The sequence below is a fragment of the Alosa pseudoharengus genome, unplaced genomic scaffold, assembly GCF_046254945.1.
Source record: "Alosa pseudoharengus isolate Yale_2024_CS ecotype anadromous, Long Island Sound unplaced genomic scaffold, YU_APseudo_1.1 YU_APseudo_1.1_scf_16, whole genome shotgun sequence".
NCBI classification, from domain to species: domain Eukaryota; kingdom Metazoa; phylum Chordata; class Actinopteri; order Clupeiformes; family Clupeidae; genus Alosa; species Alosa pseudoharengus.
The window spans coordinates 37983614-38003988 of record NW_027468630.1 but is presented as its reverse complement, the minus strand read 5'-3'; the positions used below and the strand labels follow the sequence as shown (position 1 = coordinate 38003988).

Sequence of the window (20375 nt, the reverse complement as noted above, 5' to 3'; positions counted from 1 at the left end):
ACGAGCTTAGCTCATCCATCTTCACTGACATGTATAATATCAGGAATGTTTCGTATGGTCGTGGGTTATGTTAAATATTTCGGCAATCGAACCCTGTCAGATAGTCGAAAGCTCTATCTAATGGAAGTTACCAGTAGCCTATGACGACAGCCGAGGTGGATGCATAATCAGTCATTGGTAGTTTCCACTTTTCGTAGCTGTTTGCACAAACTATGTAATGACATTCAACAATAAAAGTAGATTATTCAGCAATGTACGTTAACCATAAAAATGTTGTTGCGCAAAAACCTAGCAGCTATCTTCCTGATATTTATTTCATCCACCCTAGCTTGTAAGAGGACCGTCCAAACGGGTTCCACTAGGGTGTTTCGCGTAGTCGACACATACATATCATATTGTTTCTCTTCTATCTATCTATCACTCAAATGAACAACATTAACGATACTGCTCCAAAAACTTACCGTCTCACGAAGCCCTCAGTAATTCTAACAGCCGGCAGCCGGGAGTAGGCCTAGGGTGCGAGATGTTACGTGCGTGCCATCTAGGAATAGACCATCACGCTATCCGGCAAAATATGATTTGGTCACCGCTAGTCTCAGATTTACGGCTCCCATTGTCTCACATTCATCTAGTAGAGGTCCTGGGTTAGATTTGTATCGATTTGTATGCACTTCATTTAGCGGAGAATTTCTCAACTGCCAGAGTAACCTTCTTCTTCGTCTAGTGAGTTTTCTGGTATTTTGCAAACGGAGTGCATTACCACCATCTCCTGGACTGAGGTGTAATGACAAGTGTACCCTGGGTGTACTTGGGTGAATAAGGCAAATAGGTGACACTTTTATCACACTACAGGTGACTTTTTTTCCACATTTCTACCAGTTTAATCTTCATATTAAGATATAACACTTTTTGTATTACACTTTGCCTAAAAATAAAATAAAATAGGGCCTATGTGTAACAGAGGTCGTCTCTTCCCTCCCTCGATCACTCTGCGTTGTGTGTAAAGGATGGACGCCACAACCGACCTTGATTTTACTGTTTATTGCTCTCTGGAACATAGGACAAAACAAACACAAATTAGGGAGCGAGCCAGTCGCATCACAGCTCCTCTGCCAGTAGCAAAAGAGAGCGGCAAGACCACTGGGGTGTACTACGAATCTCGATTAGTGGGTTAGCAAGGTATGTTGCGCTCAAAGCTAGGGTATGCTGTGACACGACAGTGGATTTGTTTTAGTGTCGCTATATCACCATGGTATCTTATGCTGTCAACCAAACCTGGTCGGGAGGAGGTTATGTGCTAAGTTATAGCTCAAATCGTGTAATCTACCGCACACTGACCAATCAATTGTCTTAAAAACTAAGTTTTCTCACGTGTAGGATTCTGTCATATATCTTACAGGTGGAGCTCCGCCTCTACTAACATTTTGGATCTCGAATGCGCTTTAATAGGGCGGTGCGTGCAAATATCCCACTATGGACGTGCATACCATACAACAACTGATGACAATTGATTTATTTGATGTTATAGGTTAGACATAAAAAATCACCGCAGTGTAGATTAAGCTATAGCTCATGAATGCGGAAGTAATTATTTTTAAATAGAGGCGGTCTTGTGCGTCTCCAAGTTACACGATTGGCCAAAGTCATCCCAACACCGAGAACGCACACTGATCTGAGCTGAAAGCCTAGTTTGACAAATATATCACATAACTTAACGTATACCCCTGAGTCAAGGCCAGGGGTGGGCAAACTTTTTGGCTCAAGGGCCACATTGGGTTTTGAAAATTGGCCGGCGGGCCGCACAACAACCCCCCCCCCCCCCCCCCCCACGACACATGCATAAAAAAAAAATTTATTTTTTAGAGCCTATAATTTAGTATGAAAAGTATTTGTTTTAAAATATTAATTGCTTAAAAATACTGCTAATTGTATGCAGTTTAACAAATGTATAAATTGTGCACTGTCGCTTTATTAAGACAGTCGCTTTAATTCACGTTTATTTCTCAATGATCTTCTGCCTGCTCCGCTATGGCTAGTGCTGTACCTACGGCTGGGCCCTTTCACAGTTTTTAAATGGTCAGTAGTGGGAACTACTGTTGCCTTCATGATTTCCTTTTAAAACTTTCTTATAAGAAGGAGATATCAATCATCAACAATCACAAGCCAGCTGGAACCGCTGCGGCTCTCTCTCCCTCTCGTGAGTGCAGACGCGTTCCCAATTAAATGGATTGCATAATGTTCACGTTAGATCTGCTGCAAAGGAGATAAGAGTTAACTTAGTTTAACATGATGTTATCTCTATTTATTACACGGCTCTTCAGAGTGCTGAAGAAAGTTCCATTCACATGAATGGGCCTTTCCAACGTTCGGGCCTATGTTAAATCTACTTATTATACGGCTCTTCACAATGCAAGTAGAATGCTCCATTGACTTGAATGGGATTTCCGAAAGTTCTAGCGGTCATTATTTCTTGGGAAAGGACCTCTGAAAACAAGAATGACCGCTGTCAATGGCAACGGAGTTTGCGCTTGGAACTTCATTCAAAAGTGAAAGCAGATGGTTGACATGTGTTCTAAAGAATGTTTGATTCAAGTTCAGCGTGTGTTGCGAACTATTTGTTTCTCAGCAAAAGCCACGACGAAACGGTAACAAATAAGTGTAAAGAGACATATCATGGAGTTCATTTTTTCGTTTTGGCAAGTAGCCGTATAATAAGCGGGATAATGTATAGAACGCCGGTCATTATGGGAAAATAAGCCCCTTCAGGGCGGTTCGCCCTGTCGGGACTTATTTTCCCCTTATCACCTGGAGAGAAGAAATACTCTTTTCTGATTGGCTGGTGGGGTGGCTATTAATTCTGAATAACAGGACACCATTCCATATCAATGCTTATGAATAGTAACTATAACAACCATAATAGGATTGCGGTTGCAGCGCTCTAGAATATTTTGGTTGCAGGCTTCCCAACAATGGAATCAACTGTAAACAAGCTAACTGTCCATGCTAAAGTTGTACAACAAGCTGAACTAGTGAGCTTCTTTTTAAACAGAACCGCTTGTTTCCAGTGTTTACAGTGGCAACCGGGTGATAAGCGGGATAACGGCCTTCGAGGTGTGTCCAGTTATACGGAATTAATGGACTTGGGCGGAGGCAACTCCCCTCCGCTGCGCGTCGGGGAGTTTTTGCCCCTCGCCCTCGTCCATTAATTCCGTATAACAGGACACCTCGGCGGCCGTTTTCCCTTACATAATGACCGGCGTTCTATACATTATCCCTTACATAAATCACCGGCAAAGCATTTAAAGCCTGTGGTGCAGGTTAAACAACACTTTTAATTAATGGGTACATTAAGCACTCAAGATATGTATATAAAGTTAGATATGTCTCCAAAATGGTGTTAAAGTCCAGTTTTTGTAATTTTTTGTTAGTAACGGTTATTTTTTATGCAATTCGGCGATGACGTCATATGAGGTAGACGTGGTGGAAGCTAGGTTTTACACCGTGGTAAAGTTGGTTTTATATTGGACGTTGGATATTCGACACATTCGAAAAATCTATTTAGCACTGACTACGAGGGTCAAATTTGTGTCAAACCAACTTTAATGTGTTTAAACAAGGCCTGCCTATATTACACAAAGCTTCTTTTGTCCAAAAACCCATGTTTTGATTTTATGAATTTTTTAGGCTGATAAAAGATTTCAATCTATTATGCGGCTTCACCTTTTGACTTACCCATACTAAAACACATCTCCTGAACTCGGCTTACTGCCCTTTCTAGTACACAAAGCTTCTTTTTCCCTAAAACCTACTCTTTGATTTTATACAATTTTTAATGTTAAATGTTTCAAATCTATTATGCGGCTTGCCCTTTTGACCTACCCATGTCAAAACACATCTGGTGAACTCGGATTACTGCTCTATATAGTACACAAAGCTTCTTTTTCCCAAAAATCCATTCTTTGATTTTATAAATATTTTTTAATGTAAAAAAAAATGCTTTAAATGCTTTAAATCTATTATGCGGCTTGACCTTTCGACTTACCCATGTCAAAACACATCTGTTGCACTCAGCTAACTTGCCTACATAGTACACAAAGCTTCTTTTTTTCAAAAACGCACTCTTTGATTTTATATACATTTTTTACTATTCAAAAATGCTATAAATCTATTATGTGCCTTCCCCTTTCGACTTACCCATATCAAAACACATCTGCTGCACTCGGCTAACTGCCCTACATAGTACACAAAGCTTCTTTTTTTCAAAAACGCACTCTTTGATTTTATATAAATTTTTTACTATTCAAAAATACTATAAATCTATTATGCGACCTGACCTTTTGACCTACCCATGTCAAAACACATCTGCCGCACTCAGCTAACTGCCCTACATAATACACAAAGCCTATTTTTTTCAAAAACTCTTTCTTTGATTTTATATTATTCTTTTACTATTAAAAAATGCTATAAATCTATTATGCGCCTTCACCTTTTGACCTACCCATGTCAAAACACATCTGCTGCACTCAGTTAACTGCCCTACATAGTACACAAAGCTTCTTTTTTTCAAAAACTTACTCTTTGATTTTATATAAATTTGTTACTATTCAAAAATGCTATAAATCTATTATGTGCCTTCACCTTTTGACCTACCCATGTCAAAACACATCTGCTGCACTCGGCTAACTGCCCTACATAGTACACAAAGCTTATTTTTTTTAAAAACGCACTCTTTGATTTTATATTATTTTTTTACTTTATAAAAATGCTATACATCTATTATGTGCCTTCACCTTTTGACCTACCCATGTCAAAACACATCTGCTGCACTCGGCTAACTGTCCTACATAGTACACAAAGCTTCTTTTTTCCAAAAACTCACTCTTTGATTTTATATTAATTTTTTACTATTCAAAAATGCAAAAAAACAAGCTACCTCTTTGTAGGTAGACATACATCATTTATATTTATTAAGTTAACTATATTTTGTTTTCCATCCAAAGTTCCATTTGGCTGTGTAAATCAACTGGATTTTTTTATATTTTCAATAAATGTATAATATAGATTTATAGCATTTTTTGATAATAAAACATCGGTAACACTTTATAATAACTACACACAATTCATCATTTATTAAGCCTTTGTTACTTATTAGTTAATGGTTTGTTCATCATTAGTAATTTCTAATTTATCATCAGTAAAGCATTTGTTCACACAGTTATAAATAGTTTGTTCATAGTAAATAAGCTAAAATATGTTTATACATTATTGTTAATACTTAATAAATGATGCAATAATATGTTTTTGATTAAGTAATATTTCCATTATTTAACAGTTGTAACATACACATGCACTTATGATTAGTTAGGGTGAGGATACATATTTTATAAACCACTTCCTAATACTATAATTCATAATTAACTCAGGAGTTACAAGTGGTTAGTTAATGATATTTTGTGAGCTCATCTAAAGTGAGGACTTTTTATGCCTTGCAACACATTTACAAATGAGTTATAAAGTTTACACATGCATTTATTAATTTAGCCGACACTTTCACCCAAAGCGACACATGTCAATGAAATTAAAGGGCAAGGCCACATTGGTGGACGCCGGGGTTTGAACCCCCAACTTTATGGATTACTACATGTTAACCCAGCTCCCTATCCACTACACTACCTCTGCCCAGTGGTATTACAACAGTCAATTCAAAAATATAATATAGATATGCGTGTTTTCTATGAACAAACCATTTTTAACTGTGTGTAAACATGATTTACAGATGAGAATTAATGTAGGAATAATGCTTTACAAACGAAGAATACAGCATTTAATAATACTTTACAGATGTTTAATAACAGTGTGTAGTAGAAGAAAACAGAAACTCTTGCATAGTTGTAGGGGTTTCTGTCTGGGCCAAGGTAGTGTAGTGGATAAGGAGCAGGACTAGCATGCAATAGCCTGAAAAGTTGGGGGTTCAATTCCCAGCTTTCATTGTTATGTCAATGGCCTTCAATTTAATTGACATGTTTACGTCGCTTGTCTGCTAAATGAATGAATGTGAATGTAATCTTTACAACTCATTTGAAAATGTGTTGCAAGGCATAGAAAGTCCTCACTTTAGATAAGCTCACAAAATATCATTAACTAACCACTTGTAACTCCTGAGTTAATCATGAATTATAGTATTAGGAAGTGGTTTATAAAATATGTATCCTCACCCTAATTAATCATTAGTGCATGTGTATGTAACAACTGTTAAATAATGGAAATATTACTTCATCAACAAAATATTATTGCAAAATGTATTTAGTATTAACAATAATTCATAAACATATTTTAGATATAGGCTTATTTACTATGAACAAACCATTTATAATTGTGCGTACAAATACTTTGTTTATGAGAATCAACATAGGAACAATGCTTTACAAATGATGATCAAAGCATTTTGTAATAGTTTGCAACTGGTTTATAATAAGAAAATGATTTCATTATAAGTGGTTGTTTCATTACTTATTAAGTATAAATCATGTACTTACAAACATATTTTTGGATAGGCTTATTTACTATGAACAAACCATTTATAATTGTGTGAACAAATGCTTTACTGATGATAAATTATGTATGAACAAGAAACTACTAATGATGAACAAACCATTAACTAATAAGTAACAAAGGCTTAATAAATGATGAATTGTGTGTAGTTATTATAAAGTGTTACCAAAACATCTATAAAATCAAAGAGTGGGCTTTGGAAAAAATAAGCTTTGTGTACTATGTAGGGCAGTTAGCTGAGTGCAGCAGATGTGTTTTGACATGGGTAGGTCGAAAGGTAAAGGCACATAATAGATTTAAAGCATTTAAAGCATTTTTTTACATTAAAAAATATTTATAAAATCAAAGAATGGATTTTTGGGAAAAAGAAGCTTTGTGTACTATATAGAGCAGTAATCCGAGTTCACCAGATGTGTTTTGACATGGGTAGGTCAAAAGGGCAAGCCGCATAATAGATTTGAAACATTTAACATTAAAAATGGTATAAAATCAAAGAGTAGGTTTTAGGGAAAAATAAGCTTTGTGTACTAGAAAGGGCAGTAAGCCGAGTTCAGGAGATGTGTTTTAGTATGGGTAAGTCAAAAGGTGAAGCCGCATAATAGATTGAAATCTTTTATCAGCCTAAAAAATTCATAAAATCAAAACATGGGTTTTTGGACAAAAGAAGCTTTGTGTAATATAGGCAGGCCTTGTTTAAACACATTAAAGTTGGTTTGACACAAATTTGACCCTCGTCGTCAGTGCTAAATAGATTTTTCGAATGTGTCGAATATCCAACGTCCAATATAAAACCAACTTTACCACGGTAATATACTCTAATGTCAGACTGATCATGAATGTAGTGGAGGCTGTGTCAAAGGGAACACGGTGTGCAAAATACACACAGAGCTAGCTAACGCGCAGCTTGTAGCATGATGCTTACCGTGGCAATATCTCGCTTGCGGCAGACGGTGTCTCTGGACCTCGGGACAGGGCAGGCAGCAGGGCTCTCAAGTGTCACGCATTGAGCGTGACAGTCACTCATTTCAGTCTTTTGTCACGCTCTCCCGCCACACATTGTATTTCTCACGCAGAAAAACTATTTATATATTTAATATGCAGCGGCAGCGCCCAAAATGTCTCTGGCCGCGCCGCTCTCACTATGGAAGCGGCAGGAATCAAGCGCGTCTCCCCTGGAGTTGAGCCTGCCACTTATCAGCCAATCAAAAATAACGAGAGGGGCTACACAATAGCCAATCAGAAAATAACTGTATTGTATCTGGGTAAGATTTAACGCAACAACCAATGAAAACGCGTATCCTGGAATTGTTGAACGTGAATTATTGAACGTGAACCTGTTACCTACTTCTTCCAAGTTTCGTTCACCTTGGAGCTTTGAGCATCCGTTCATGGTTTCAGCACAGAGTAAGTCATCTTTTAATGTTACAACAAATCCACAACTTGTTTGACACAAACAATGACAACTGCTGCTATAGAGAATGTTTCCCAGATAATTAGCATCAGTTGTTCATGACTGTCTGTAACTTAGCCAACAGTTTCACAGTGTTCATTGACAACACTTGCTCAGAACAAGTAGCCTATGCCTAGTCATACTTTCGTTCACACGATGACTGACATATTGTCACATTCTAAACATCTCTCTCTCCAAATAGGCTTAATCATTTTATTAGCACTAAACAAATTAAAGTGTATTGCATAGCCTATTGTTATAGGTCACTTTTAAAATCATGTCATATTATATAATTATATCCTGGCCATGGATGCATTAATCATTGTATCTGTATTCAAAAATGTCGGGTAAAAAGCAATTAAGCATCCTCTCATTCACCCTGAGAGAAAAGCCCCCTAAAAGGTCCAGGTTAGTGGATGCTCAGAGGTGGTGAAAAGGCCCATTATTGAATTGTCAGTGCCATGTGTCAAATCATTTCTTTTGCAAATCTGAGCAATTTTAAATTATACTTTTGCCCCATTTTGACTTAGGAGGGCATTGTTCCTACATACTTTAGCCAATAATCAAACATCTGCTCTCTTTTGGAAAGCTGAGACACTGTTGGAAAACAATTAGAATAACTGTGTGATGTAGCTGTCACAAAGTTACAAAGGCTAGATTATTCTTTTATTTTTCTACCGGATAACAAGCATCTTTGAACTGACCACATTTCAGCCCTCTAGGTCTTGACTTGATATGACTTGAGTCCTAGCATTAGGTCTTGTCATGCTGTGTGCAAAAGTAGATCAATATAGAATGACAACGTGAGTACTTTAGACCATTATTTGCCAAGGTATGCTCATGCATTTGGTAAAATGCCCTATGAAAACTCCCCATAGGACTTTGGGTTATCCAAAATGCATACTGGCAATCAAATGCTTACTGAACCCCACATAAGCATAATATTGGCCTCAAATGAAAGGTAATACTCTGAAGTTTCATGCTTGCATTTGGATTGTAGGCTACTTCAGGTTCTGATATGACTACACTAAATATGGAATAATTAAAAAAACATACAAATCTTTACAATTTCTATTTAAATTCAATTGGTGTGTATAAGACGGGCTATATTTCTGCACAACAAATATTGGATCAACTGGTAACTGACCTGGGGCTGGTGTATGCTAGCTGATGATGCTAGTTGCGCGTGTAAATCCTCACACCCCTAACCCAGTGGCGGCTGGTGGTATTTTTTTCTAGTGAAGCAGTTATGAAATTATGACCCCCCCCCCCCCCCCCACGGAAACGAACATTGTGCCTAACACACCTGGCAAAGTTGGTGAGGTTGAATGTATGAGACACATGATGACATTGAACTGTCTGCAATGGCATAAACAAAAGTTATGTTTGATCAGTCAGAGAGCTCAGAGTAATTTGTTGAGAAATCAAGACCTGTTTACCACCATCTCGAAGTACAGGCCACAAATGGGGTGTAGTGGGCCTAAGACTGGACAAGACAGTAAACAAGGTTTATGTATTATTATTATTATTATTATTATTATTAATAAGTTTGCATATTTTTGTTAGACATATTGCTTGCAGAGACTAGGCTATCTATGGTCATGCCCCCAAAAAAGAGCATCTCCACTTTAGCACTTATTAGTGACTAGGTACGTTTTTGCAGTGTATTAATGCCAAGTTGTTGATGTCCACAACATCTTGAAACAACAATCTTCCAATATTCTAAGCTACTAATAATGCCCCATAAGCAATGTCAAATTCAGTAGCCTATTAAGAGACACATTCTTGCCTCTGGGATATATTAAGAAATTATACCATGACTGTTGCTCTGGCATATGTTTGACCAACCAGTTTGTTTCTGTCACTGCCTTCCTTCTCTACAAAAGTAAAGATCCACTTGGCATTTGCCTCTGATACATTGAAGAATCCTAGATTTTTTTCTAAATCAAATCAGTGTCTATTTCGTTTTTAAATGGTAGTTGAAATTTAGCTTCAAGCAGATTGTTCTGAATTGTCTTTGACAAAGTTGAGGTTTTAAAATGGGAAGCCAAGACGTTAGGCCTATAACACATCCATAACATAGGCTAATGTTATCATAACACATCAATGAACTTACAGGATGGCTACGTTGAGAAGCTGCACTTTCTAATGCATAGCATACTGTAGCCTACAGTTTATCAAGTTTATCCTTACCGTAGCCAAAGTAGCACCCACGAACTGTGTTAATTTCACAGGAAGTCTCTTGGTCTCCCCTCTGCATTCACTCATAGGTCCTCATTTCAAAAAACTGTAAAGAATCCTGTACGTTGCGGTCAACGATGTTCATCGCCTGAAACTTCCGTCGAAACCATCTTGCTAGGACTTAGCGAGTCACTAACGTTAGCTGACTGGTGGGGGAGACCCCTAGCTGATGTTAGAAAACACAGAGCTACACACAATAATCCTAAATAAAACGTTCTCTCCTACACAGAAAAAAATCCGATGTACCTTACAAAATGAATGTAAAACAAACTATGCGAATGAATTACACAATTTATAATGAAACTCTAGTAAGGTCACTGAAGGCAACTGAAAAGTGATGGCAAGCTAATGGAGACAGTGATTGGCCAGAGTGTTGCTTCAATCATATTCAACGGCAGGAAGTGTGAAATTCTGCCCAATCGGTCACTGCTTCACGGGTGGGACTTATCTGCCATAAGGATCAATTGACCGATCCCAAGCCCCTCCTCCCATTGTCAGTCCCATAGTTACTGTTGCTAAGTCGGACAAGTTTGCAGGAAAGTGTGCGAGAACGCGTGTTCAACATGGGGACGCAGCACCCCCATTTAGCCTAGTGCAACAGTGTATGCTGGATTTCTGGGCGTCAGGTAATATTGATATATTCAAAAATCAGAGGTCAGAAAGGCCTTCAGTATGCAGAAGGACACATTCACAATGTCCGCTGTCATCAACGAGGTGGAACACCACAAACTTCAAACTTCAAAGGACAAAAAAATCCGGTGTCGTGGATCTTGCATGTTAACTGGATAAACAGCACGTTATCCCGAGCAGGTAGTTTACCTTATTTGCTGCAGATGTGACTCTGATTCAATAAACAGGTCTGTGCGAACATATGGTGTTGACGTGTCCATAACAAAATCTAACCATATTTCGAGGATTAGTAAAACGGGACCAAGTGCTGCAGATCCAAGTTCACGCAACTTGGGAGAGTGACTAGCCTGTTAAGCAGCTCATGTTGGGGAGGTGGAGAGATAGCTTCTCTTCGGTAGGCCGAGAGTCTACTTATTATTTTGAATGGCTGCTTTAGAAGGAAGAGTTCAAATAAACATGATACAAGTGTATTGAAAAGAAACCACTCCGAGTTCAAACCCATACACGCATGACATAGGTTATCTGCAGTTTGCAGACGTGGTTTGTCTTGCACTAGACTTCATCATTATGCTATAATTAATTTAAACGTGGGCAATGTAGTAGGCTAGGTCTAATATTGGCGATTTCGAGACTGCATAGCCTATAGCAAGGCATAGTTTTGAATCAGCACATGATTCGATCTTTAGAAGACATTGTCTATCTCTCGTTCAGCCAATGCATCGCAGTAGGCTATTATTGCGTTTTTTGAAAAAATGATCATTAGCCTATTTCTGTCAACAGTCTTCTATCCCAAGTTAAACATGGCAATGTAGCAAAGCTGAAAGTATGTTCTGGATGTGTGTAATGCGATACGTGATTGAAGGTGTAGCCTTTTGCGGGTCTTCCAATCGTATGAATGTGCGAGTTCAGTTCCTGCAAGGTAGGTATATTTTTTTGTGTAGGTGTTTGTGTTATGTTGTCGTTTCATCAGTGGAAACCAGATTTAGTTATGTTTTTGTGTGTAACAAAAACATAAAATGTTCCTGTGAAAAGGGAACATTTTCGTAGGCTACACACACAGATTTCTTTACTGAAAAGTAGCAGCCTATCCAAAGTTATGCAAAGTTAGGCCTATGTGTGTTAACGTTTCACACGGTCAGGATATCGGATGTCACTTCTACAAGTATCTCAGGCTTATCTTTGAACCTTTTTGAGCTCTTTAGTTATTTAGTTACTTAGGCTACTCGCAAAAGAAGCATTATAGCATTCGCATAACTGGCGTATTGTCATACAGAACGGACACTAGAAAATTCAAAATTGACCGAGGTTGACCGAGGTCCTCCGAAGTCCTCATTGTGACATAGTAAAAGGGGGCGGGGCTTGGGATCGGTCAATTGAAACTGAAAAAATCCACGAGCCGCCTGGGTTTTCACCATAGACTGTAAAAAATAGGTTTTCACTCGATTTACATTGAAGTCAATGGGGAAAGATATCTATGGTAGTGAAGCGAAACGAAAAGTTGGTGAAGCAGTCTGATTCACTGTAATTCTCTGTTTCACCGCGGGTGCGATGGCGCTGTTGTCACTCACAGAACTGATTTCAGGAAAACAGCTCGTGTTAGTAACTGTATTTCTGTTTCAAAGGAGTAAAATTGTGATAATTGTAAGATTTTTTTTGTGTTTTGTTTTTTACTTTTTTTTGGTGAAGCACTGCTTCACCTGTAGTCTTATAGAAGCCTCCTCTGCCCTAACCTTAAGAACGCTTCTAACCGCTGAGTTGGAAGCCTGGGCTTTTAGCTCAGTGGTTAGAGCGCTCGACTCCCATGCCAGTATGTGTTGACGTGGCGGGGGGGGGGGGATTGTCGACGGGGAATGTCACTCTTGCCTGTCCTCAAAACTTGAGAGCCCTGAGGCAGAGAGGTTTGCATGCACAGACGGCAAAGTGGTAGGAATTAACTTCGCCATCCTCTCATTCTTTAAACCAAGTGAGACCATCTTGGCATCCCCTGAGTGGTAATCCTCCTCCTTGAAATGCGCGCTGCATATTCTCGAGAAGGCGGTGACGGAGCTAGCTGAAAAATCTGCCCACCTAACCTTGACAAATTGCACCTAGCTTCGGAAGATCCCTTTGTCCTTGGGGAAGCAATGGACCCTAAGTCCAGTTTTGCTGGAGTTCTTGCACCCGGTACAAACACAGTAGTAAACCATTTTATCTATTTATTTATATATCTACTCTCTCCCTCTCTCCATCAGCTATCTATGTTATGTTATGCTATGCTATCTCTCACTACTATCTATCTATGCTATCTCTCTCTCACTATCTATCTATCTATCTATCTATCTATCTCTATATATCTATCTATCTCTATCTTTATATTTACTTATATCTGACACTGTTACTCTCTCACTAGCTGCTACTCTCACTAATCGTAGTCTCTCTCAATGGTATCAAGGCGGCCTTTCCGATGTCGTCCCAAAACGAGTACCTCATGTGACGTCATGGAATGCATTGTGGGAGAAATAAGAATCATCGCAAACCTGTTGCTAACCGCTAAAATATCACCTACTTTTCCTTATTATATTTCTTTTTTGTGATACTTTACAACATCACATACAATGGATAATTGTTTAAATGTTTATTACCAACTAGAAAATTGCCAGAAAAGACAAAAAAAAAAACCTGCACCACAGGCTTTAATCACCGCTGTCAATGGCAACGGGTTTTGTGCTTCTGATTAATGTCTTTCATATCACTACGCAAGGACTGGAACTTCATTCAAACGTGAAAGCAGACGGTTGATCAGCTGTGTTCTAAAGAATGTTTTGAAGTTCAGCAGCGTGTGTTGTTGCGAACTATTTGTTTCTCAGCAAATGCCACGATGAACGGTAACAAATAGGCTAGGTTATGTAGGCTAAAGTCATATCGTGGGGAGTTTATTATTTCGTTTTGGCAAGTAGCCGTGTAATGAGCGGGATAATGTATAGAACGCCGGTTATCAGAACATAAGTCCCTTCAGGACGAAACAAGACCCCTCCGCTGCGCGTCGGGGTCCTGTTCGCCCTGTCGGGACTTAGAGCTATGTTCCGATAATTACCGGCGTTCTATACATTATCCCTTACTTAACATGATGTTTTGACATTGACATTGTAAACGTTATCTAAGGAGAGTGAAAAGCAGTTTGCAGTAAAGCTAACCAACGTCGTCTCTATCGCAGGAAAAAAATAGCGAGCAGCCTGATAACTAAATGAAATGCTCGGCGGGCCAGATGAAAGTGCTTGGCGGGCCGGATCCGGCCCGCGGGCCGCAGTTTGCCCACCCCTGGTCAAGGCTTTGTCAAGCCTCGATATGTCTACATAGCCTAGATATGTCTAACGTGCTTCGTAGTATACCCCACAGGAGACACGCAGTTAACGGCGTGAATCGCCATAAAAGTACATAAAACAAACATGGCATAGGCTATCTGGAACATAGGACAAAACAAACACAAATCAGCCAGGGAGCGAGCCAGTCGCGTCACAGCTCCTGCCAATCAAACAGGTAACCCACGTTTAAATACATTCAGTCACCAGTATGAAGGTCTGTAAGGTAGTTAACGTAGGGTGACCAGACGTCCCCGGTTTCCGGGGACAGTCCCCGATTTCGGTGACCTGTCCCCGGCTGGAGCTGTCCCCGGAAAAGTCCCCGGTTTTCACTGTGACTGACAGACCCAAAATTGGAATAAAAAGGGTAACACTTTATTTGAAGGGGTCTACACAAGGGTGACATGTAACCGTCATAAGAATGTCATGACACATGTCATGCACACTAATGGGATAGTATCGATGTTTATGACTGTTGTCATTAAGTGTCATTTGGTTTTTGGAATGTCAAGTTGACATTGTTTGGGTGTCATCATTATAACAACTTGACATTAGGCAAGATGACATTATTTGAGTCATGACAACTTGACATTAGCCAAGAAAATGTAAACTGTTGTCATGACAACTTGACATTAGCCAAGAAAGAAATGCAAAATTGACATAACTGTGTTTGGCCTGAAGGTTCGTGAAGTGGTGGGCCGGAATAATTGATTGACATGAAACCATTGTAATTGTGTCATGAATACTTTCCTTGGCATGATATTGTCATGACAACTTGACATATAACTGTGTTTGGCCTGACTTATCTTCTAGGTTTATGAAGTGATGAGCCTGAACAATTGGCTGTTATGACACCATTATAAATTAGATATACTCAACATATTGAAGGTGCATTGCAGATGTAACCCACTCGAAAATAGCCTACTAATAGGATTACATTATTCTAGTTTAATATCTAATTTCTTGATTACTTTTAGTTATGTTTTCCCTGCACACCGTATTTGTAGGTGGCAGTGGTGGCGCTGCATAGAGGGGAAACTGCTACACTGATTCTTAGAGAAGAAGACAGAAATCGCAAACAGCAGAAAGACAGCAGAACGATAGTGAGCTGAAGCCATATTTAGATTTTCCACACTGAGAAGAAAAGTTAAAAATAACATTGATGAGCTAGTTAAAAGGGTTTTTCCCACCAAACCTACTTCTAAGGAAGGAATAACAGCAAAGGGTCGAAATTACGACAAGGAGTTTACTTACTTGTATGAGTTGTCTCCGGTGAGTGTTCGTCATTTATGTTAGTAGCAGACATGGCGTGATAGATGTGTTTAATGAGTTAAGCACGTAAAGTTTTATTTTGCTGTAACTCAGTTGTTTAATGCATTGTGTGGAAATGTATTAATGGTACTGCATAAGCTAAAAACCAATCGGAGTCGAACATGAGTTTAATGATTTGAAGTGCTATTTCATGCTATGTTGAAGCCATGTTAACAACGTGATATGCTAGTGCTGAAGTTTCATGTAGGCTATGTAGTGAATGTATAGATTAAAAATAAGAATAAGCTACTACAGTTCATGAATATGAGTTATATTTCCAGATCTGCTAAAATGTATCGAGAGAGTAATTGAATTGAATTGTTGCCCTGCTATGCAGGTTGTTTTTTGTTTGGATGCATGATTTGAGAGAGTGTTCCATTGGACAAATCCCATTGGACACAGGTGGCAGAAGAGCAGAGGGCGCGAATGATAATCTTGCCTGCGACATGAACTGCTTCTACTCAATATTTCTTCATTTCATCTAGTCCATGGGCCAGGACCCAAAAAATCACATATCGGTATCACCTGAGGTGGCAAAATCTACCAATGATTTTTGTAATCCTCCATGCCTGAGGGACATTATTTGGTATGATAGCCCTCTCTAAGTGGTAGCTTAGTTGTATTTTTCCTAGCTTTTATACCGACACACAGTAAATTATACAATACAAGCCTATGTACAGATATAGGTGCCTCAAAGTCTGGAGGAAGGTGGGACATGTCTTAATCCATGTTATATCACATCTAGATGACATAGGCTTGTAGAAAATATAAAATTTAGATGGATGATTTAGTTTTTCATTAATGATGCAGGCAAAATTAAATAAAATGTACACATTTTCGCCTATATAATACATTCATATATACATGCAAAAGGATAGAAAAGGGTGGATCAAGTCCAAACTCATGTTTTGTGACATCTAGAGAGTATGGGCTTTTAGAAAATATATGGATTAAATGGCTGAATAGGCATGTTTGGCTTTAATAGAGACCATAATGTCTTGGCTGCAAAAATGGCTCAACTTTAGGCTACAGTGGAATTTATAGGTGGATGTGCTCAAACGTTTGAAGACAAGATTAATGAGGACTCAAAAATATATTTTTAATCTTCATCACTATCATTATATTCATCCAGACCGGCATTCATGTTCTCCTCATCCTCCTCTTCCTCCATCTGATTTCTACAAGTTTGTAACATACACAATTCCGTGCACTTTAATTTGTTTGAAAGGCAGGAGCAGTCAGGAAGTTTGCAGGTCCGTACACATTTGCAGGCCAAGTTAGTTTCATCTTTGTCTATGTCTGAATCTTCCTTTGTGTACGCCCTGTAGCAGGATCTATGGTAATGGACTTCTGCTGCTACTAAGTCACGACTGGCTATGGATAGTACTCTTTTGTAACCTTTCCTGACGGCTGCTCTTCTGATTTTGTCATCAGGTCTTAACTCTGCACATTTTGTTAGACTCTCTTTTGTCCTTTGACCTTTCAAATACTTGCTACATTTGTCACAAAATACAGGTGCTGGTCATATAATTAGAATATCATGAAAAAGGTTATTTATTTCAGTAATTCCATTCAAAAAGTGAAACTTGTATACTTATTCCACACATACTGATATTTTCCAAGTGTTTATTTATTTTATAACTGACAACTAATGAAAACCCCAAATTCAGTTCATCAGAAAATTAGAATATTGTGAAAAGGTTCAATATTGAAATCACCTGGTGCCACACTCAGCTAATTAACTCAAAACATCTGCAAAGGCATTTAAATGGTCTCTCATTTTAGTTCTGTAGGCTACACAACCATGGGGAAGACTGCTGACTTGACAGTTGTCCAAAAGACGACCATTGACACCTTGCACAAAGAGGGCAAGACACAAAAGGTCATTTCTAAAGAGGCTGGCTGTTCACAGAGCTCTGTGTCCAAGCACATTAATAGACACCCATTCAAAAATGTGGGGGAGATTCACAAAGAGTGGACTGCAGCTGGAGTCAGTGCTTCAAGAACCACCACGCACAGACGTATGCAAGACATGGGTTTCAGCTGTCGCATTCCTTGTGTCAAGCCACTCTTGAGCAAGAGACAGCATCAGAAGCGTCTCGCCTGGGCTAAAGACAAAAAGGACTGGACTGCTGCTGAGTGGTCCAAAGTTATGTTCTCTGATGAAAGTAAATTGTGCATGTCCTTTGGAAATCAAGGTCCCAGAGTCTGGAGGAAGAGAGGAGAGGCACAGAATCCACGTTGCTTGAAGTGTAAAGTTTCCACAGTCAGTGATGGTTTGGGGTGCCATGTCATCTGCTGGTGTTGGTCCATTGTGTTTTCTGAGGTCCAAGGTTAACTCAGCCATCTACCAGGAAGTTTTAGAGCACTTTATGCTTCCTGCTGCTGACCAACTTTATGGAGATGCAGATTTCATTTTCCAACAGAACTTGGCACCTGCACACAGTGCTGGTTTAAGGACCATGGTATTCCTGTTCTTAATTGGCCAGCAAACTCGTCTGACCTTAACCCCATAGAAAATCTATGGGGTATTGTGAAGAGGAAGATGCTATACGCCAGACCCAACAATGCAGAAGAGCTGAAGGCCACTATCAGAGCAACCTGGGCTCTCATAACACCTGAGCAGTGCCACAGACTGATCGACTCCATGCCATGCCGCATTGTAATTCAGGCAAAATGAGCCCCCACTAAGTATTGAGTGCTGTATGCTCATACTTTTCATGTTCATATTTTTCAGTTGCCCAACATTTCTAAAAAAACATTTTTTGTATTGGTCTTAAGTAATATTCTAATTTTCTGAGATACTGAATTTGGGATTTTCATTAGTTGTCAGTTATAATCATCAAAATGAAAATAATTAAACATTTGAAATATCAGTCTAATGAATGAATATAACATACAAGTTTCACTTTTTGAATGGAATTACTGACATGATTGAACTTTTTGATGATATTCTAATTATATGACCATATGACCAGCACCTGTATACCTTTAGCCTCATAAACTCTTAAAGTCGTTGGACCTTCCCTTGCGGATTTTCTTAGGTCCTCTGTGACAGACGGTTCTGCAGATATGTCTTTTGCAAGGATCTTGTCAAGGATCTTGTCAAGCAGTTTCTTCATAGTAAAGATGCTACGGCATTTTCTGTCATACAATATGGATGGTATTCTACCCTCAGGGAGACCTTTAGCAAGATCAAGGATGGGGCTCTAATTTCAGCTGCTCTCAGTAGTGTGTATCATGACTTTATGTTTATACAGTAGGTGCCACAAGGTTTATCATCTGAACAATGTATTAAACACTCCCCCCGGATACCACTACTTCCTTCTGCCATGCTTCTCTATTCTGGGATGTACAACAATTTGAAAGCAACAGAGATATATCAGGAATGATGTGCTAAAATGAGGCCTTTTCCTACTCAGCAACAGTGTGTGTGACTGTGTGTGAGAGAGAGACAGAGGGAATATATGAAGTGTGTGTGTGTGAGTGAGAGAGAGAGTGTGTGTATGTGAGGGAGAGAACATGTTCACTTGCCACTCTCATCAGTATTCTAGCCTACCAACTGAAACTGCTCTCTCACACATAGGCTACATCTCTGTATATTATAAGTAAGTAAGTATAAGTAAGTATATATACTCTTTTGATCCCGTGAGGGAAATTTGGTCTCTGCATTTATCCCAATCCGTGAATTAGTGAAGCACACACTAATCCCGGCGCAGTGAGCTGCCTGCAACAACAGTGGCGCTAAGTGAGGTTATGTGCCTTGCTCAAGGGCCTACTAGTCGGGGTTCGAACCGGCAACCCTCTGGTTACAAGTCCGAAGCGCTAACCAGTAGGCCACGGCTGCCCCTAATTTTTGTCCTTTCTTTTGTTCACACACAAATTGGGGAAGTCTACAGTACGGTTTACAGCAGACATCATTGCTTGATAATGATGTTAGTACCTTACTTGGGCCAGTTGGGTTATTATATCTAGTCTTTCACAAGTAGCCTAGTCATTGGTCATCCTTACTAGGGATCGACCGATATGGTTTTTTCAGGGCCGATACCGAAAAATTATTACCAAAACAGGAGGCCGATAACCGATATGTTAAACCGATATGTCAGTTGTCAAAAAGGGGGGTAGATAGTAAAGGCTATATGCTGCAAAAATTTAATTCAAAATCATTTAATTATGCAAACTTTTCTTTCTTCTTTTGATACACAAATTGTCTATCAACTTGCATCACTTTGCAAGTGTAAATCCTGTGTATCATGTTAATCCAAGAGCTGAGTGATAGCAATTATTTTCATAGAGTAGGCCTGCACAATTGGCTATGTGCTTGTTAAGGGACCTGTCACAAAGAGGATGATTTGCCTTTATGTGTGTGAGTGCACGAGAGGGAGAGGGAGAGGAAGAGGTGCATGCGTGATGGCAAGTGTTACGGTTCAATAGTTTAACAAAACAGTTTTAAAATAGTTCTTAGGCTATTTAAGCATGCAATTTGTGTCCATGTGTAGGCTATAAGCTACACTTTTGAGAGCCTAAAAGGCACGTTAATAGCCAGCTCAGGACGCGATTTTGTTCAGGTCGGATTAAATTAGCCTACGGTTGGCCCTGGGTGCATGTAGTCTTTTCTGACAGTCATTTTCAAAAAGGAGCAATTAGACTTTTTGACGTTCGCTATCGCATAATTTAGGACTTGTCTGTACTATGTCCGCCGAGGTATCCCGTTACTCACAATTAACGAACGAGGCGGAGGCAGAGAACTCCCGACGCGCAGCACCCGAGTTTGTGGGATAACTAGTAGGCCTAAACAGCATCAGTAACGTGCATCAATCAGGAATTCGCTAAATGAAGGAAGTGGGTGCTTT

General features: G+C 39.2%; 1 protein-coding gene across 3 annotated transcripts in view; it reads right to left on the bottom strand.

Annotated features, from left to right (window-relative positions):
• The window catches only part of gfod2 (glucose-fructose oxidoreductase domain containing 2), a 55289-nt gene extending 44698 nt beyond the window's left edge, over positions 1-10591 (bottom strand). For 2 of the 3 annotated variants that reach the window (XM_076287949.1, XM_076287948.1), the window contains exon 1: positions 462-712. The gene's annotated coding sequence lies outside the window, so the exon portion shown is untranslated. Of the gene's footprint in view, positions 1-461; positions 713-10195 lie in introns of those variants that run through there. The other variant, XM_076287950.1, reaches the window with a different exon arrangement.
• Positions 10592-20375: the final 9784 nt, after the last annotated feature.